Here is a 4270-nt window from a genome sequence, read left to right on the forward strand (position 1 = left end):
ACTCCTGATCAGGTCCTTGGGATTTATCCACTTTTATGCATTTCAAGATATCTAGCAATTTCTCATCTGCCATATGGACATTTTTTCAACATGTCACCATCTACTCTCTCACATTCTATATCTTCCATGCCCTTCTCCACAGTAAACACTGATGCATAATATCCGTTCAGTATTCCCGCCCCCCACCCCGCCACGATCTACTGCAGCTCCACACAAAGGTCGCCTTGCTGATCTTTGAGGGGACCTATTCTCTCCCTTGTTATCCTTTGGTCCTTAACGTATTTATAAAAAAAACCCTTTGGGTTATCCTTAACTGTATTTGCCAAAGCGATCTCATGTCCCCTTTTTGCTCTCAGGATTTCCCTCTTAAGTATGCTCGTACTGCCTTTATTCTCTTAGGATTCACTCGATCTCTCTGTCGATACCTGACGTGTGCATCCTTCTTTATCTTAACCAAAATCTCACTTTCTCTGGTCATCCAGCATGCCCTACACCGACCAGCCTTTCCTTTCACCCGAACAGGAATATACTGTGTGTGGATTCTTGATATCTCATATTTGAAGGCTTCCCATTTTCCAGCAGTCCTTTAACCTGCAAACAACTGCCCCCAATCAGCTTTTGAAAGATCTTGCCTCATACTTGAGTCTTCCTCCAATTTAGAACTTCAACCTTTAGATCTGATATATTATTTTCAATCACTATTGTAATGTTAATAGAATTATGGTCGCTGACCCTTAGGTTTTGCACCCTCGCCAGTATGTAGATCCTCATTGTGAATTAGAAAATTTCCTAGTACACACTTAACAAATTTCTCTATTTGGCGGATAAGTCAATGGGCAGGAGTTATACCTTGGGTCAACTCTCCCTTCATTCCTATCAACCCTAACCCAATAGTCCAACGGCACTTTACCTTGCAACTGCCGAATGTGTGACACCAGCCCATTTACCTGCTCCCTCCTCACTATCCAAGGGCCCAAACCTACCTTCCAGGTGAAGCAGCACTTTGCCTGCTCTTCCTACAACCCAATCTACTGCATTTGCTGCTCACAGTGTGGTCTCATCTACAATGGGGAAAACGAAGCCTAAAACTGGGTGACTGCTGCACAGAACATCTACGTTCTGCCCGCAAAAAGAACCTGAGCTTCCAGTTGCCTGCCAATTCCACACCCTCCCCTGTTCCCTGGCCAATATCTATGTCTCAGGTTTGCTATGGTGTTCCAGCGAAGTTCAGCACCAGCAGAACGAAGAGCACCGAATATTTCACTTGGGGACCATACATCCTCCGGTCCCAATATCGAATTCAATAATTCTAGGGCCTGAAATCCATAGTATCCTCGTCCCTTCCACACACACCAAGCCTTGTTATCACACAGTCTGTCATTACACACTACCTATTCTTGGCCACGAACAGTCTCCATTCACCCTCCCACGCAGATCGTTATCAACTCCCTTTCCTGTCCAACAGTTCTTCCCTCGCTTTGGGCTCTGTCCTGATCTATCATTTACTGCATCCGCCTTCCTCCCACAATATCTCCTGCATATAAACCAACGTTTTCCCAATCACCATCTGTTCTGTGGAAGGGTCACCGGCAACTCCTGTTTTTTGTTTCTGATATACAGCATCAGCAGTTCTTTCAGCTTTTTAGTGAGGTAGAGTTGGAAATTGTTTCGAGAGACAGAAGGAGAAGGGGGAGAGACAGAACAGACATGAACTGTTGATCTCCGTTGTTCCTCATAACGTAAAATCATTGCAGTGCGATCACCTCCCTTAAGCATGAATAGAGCTAGTAGGTCATCCGTGAGCTTGTGGCGCAACGGTAGCGCGTCTGACTCCAGATCAGAAGGTTGCGTGTTCGAATCACGTCAGGCTCACTGACTTCAACTTCTTCCGTTTCAAATCAAGAAAGGAGTACGTTCAATCAGGATATCTGTTGAGTCAAATCTTCTTGACGGAAACTTTCGATCACACGTGAACACTGTGTCAGGGAGGTGGTGTGCCCATTGTTTGGGTAAATGCTCAGCTCCCCCAGTTCATCACGGGATTTAAACAGAGCCGTCTCCCTCTGGCAGCCGCTTCGTTCAGTTGGTGACAGCGCGGTGTGAATAACACAATACCGATATTTTTACAACATAATCCAGAGACTCCCAGCTTTATGTTTCAATCTATCAGGAGAGTGACAGCGAGTTCAGATAGAAATGTTTCCCACCAACAGCAAATCCTTTCCTCTCACTGGACACAGTTAAAATTATCTTTATTCAACAGAAGGAGCAGAAACTACAGTCTGACGGCCCCTCTCCACATTAACGGTGAGCCTGAATTTTATAAACGGTGTCAGTAAAATCCAATGGCGGACACTGATTTGGTTCAATCTTTTTTTTGCCAAGTGTAATTCACCGAGAGGATGCAGCTGTGTGAAATAGCGTGGGGAATTACTGCAGGGCCTCCTGCGCATGGAACACACCGCAACTGATGTGTTTCAACTTCACCAGTTTATTCCTATCTCGGAGAAGAGAGGTTGGATGATTCGGATCATAGGAGGCCGACAGAGAACAGGAGAAGAGCACTCAGCCCTTCACAAGCTTGTCACCACAGCTGGGTCATCGTGGCCCGTGTATCAGTATGGGATAGTAATCTGCATCTACTGACTGGAAGCACAGCAAATTGGAGTGCTGGTGGGACTATCACACAGGAGAAAACGGCTTCGGCCTATCAACTGGAGTGGTTCCCAATGCGCAACTCCGCTCACCTCAGCTGAATAACTGTAAACAAATTACTCAGTGATTCAAAGGAATACTCCGTTTTGAATCTGCATTGTGTCATGTACCTTCGAGAATGATGTCAAACACCTTCATTGCTGTGATGGGGTATCCTGTTGGGCAGAATATATCCGTTGTCATATTTCCTACGTTCTATTGATCCAACTCCAATTTCACTCAGAATCAGAAATTGTGCAGACTGAGGTTACGCAGCCCACCTTAGATCTGCTGGTTCAACAATTACTTCACTTCCCCGCTTCCTGAAGTATCACCCTCAGAATTGAGCGTAATACAGGTGGAGGATTCATTCAGACTCGGATTGCGCGGGCGAAAAATCTGCAATACTTGTTCTCACTTTCAACACGTGTTTCCCTTCGCCGTGTTCACTGCAACGGCAGCTCCACGCCGTCTCTAATTCAGGCAGTCCGATCTTATTTAACGAAGCGGCTTTTGAGAAAATTCATCGGGCATTTTTGCTCAGGTCAATTTAAGGATGACAGTTCGCCTGGGATTTGAACGCGGGAACTCTCACACGGCTGCATATGCTCGAAGACCCAAAGCTAGAATCATATCCCAGACGAACGAGCCACCAGCCATGGGTACAGCAGCCTCCCGAAGCAGCTGAGAACAGGAGAAGACCACTCAGACCTCCAAAAGCACGCTACTGGAAGGGCGTGAGTTTCGCGACAGTATCAGTATGATACGGGGCATTCAGACGCTCAGGAAGTTGTTCGAAAGGCAAGATGCGGAGCAGAGTACCATCACACAGAAAAGCCGCTCAAGGAAGCACTGAACAAGAGCAAAGGATGGTCTCGCCCCATCGACCTCTGGGTTATGGGCCCAGCACGCTCCCGCTGCCCCACTCTACTCCGACGCACAACGCGCTGCTCCACAGGTCCCTTCAGCCTTTCGTCTGGCGCGTGGCATGCACGTTCGAGACTGATGTCAAAGATCCTCACGGCTGTCGTCTTATATGGCGTTGCGCAGACGTATGGAGGCTGTGTAAATATAAACTTTTTCTAACTTCCCACATTCTCTTGTGATTTCACTCTGAATAGACGCCATGCGGCCCACCTTCGCTCTGCTGGGTCGACACAGTAAGTAAACGTGGGTCTCTATTCGTATCATTCTCTTGCCTTCTCCATGTAATTCTGCACATTGTTACTTTAAACATGATCACCGAATTCCCGTTTGCGTCTAATGAATCTGCCTCTTTGTCAGTGTCAGTTAGGGGTTTACTGACCCCAACCACTCCCTGTACGAAAGCATTCTTCCTAATGTCACTTTCGGTTCTTTTCCTCATGCCTTTAAAACTCTGCCGAATCGTTGCCGATCCTTTCAGGCGTGGGAACATTTTGACTACATTACTTTCTCTGTCTAGACTTCGCATGACTTGAAAAGTTTCAATCGGGCCAGATTTCAAACTTCCGTACTCCGAAGAGAGCTGTCCCAAATTTCCAATCGACCCTCATCGCTGACATCCCTCAAACACTGCACCACTCACGTCAACTTA

General features: G+C 46.7%; 1 non-coding gene across 1 annotated transcript; it reads left to right on the plus strand.

Annotated features, from left to right (window-relative positions):
- Positions 1-1800: 1800 nt before the first annotated feature.
- On the plus strand, positions 1801-1872 carry trnaw-cca (transfer RNA tryptophan (anticodon CCA)). Its single transcript has one exon. It is a non-coding gene; the product is annotated as a tRNA-Trp (tRNA).
- The last annotated feature ends 2398 nt before the right edge of the window (positions 1873-4270 follow it).

This window comes from Chiloscyllium punctatum, chromosome 36, assembly GCF_047496795.1.
Source record: "Chiloscyllium punctatum isolate Juve2018m chromosome 36, sChiPun1.3, whole genome shotgun sequence".
In the NCBI taxonomy this organism is placed as follows: domain Eukaryota; kingdom Metazoa; phylum Chordata; class Chondrichthyes; order Orectolobiformes; family Hemiscylliidae; genus Chiloscyllium; species Chiloscyllium punctatum.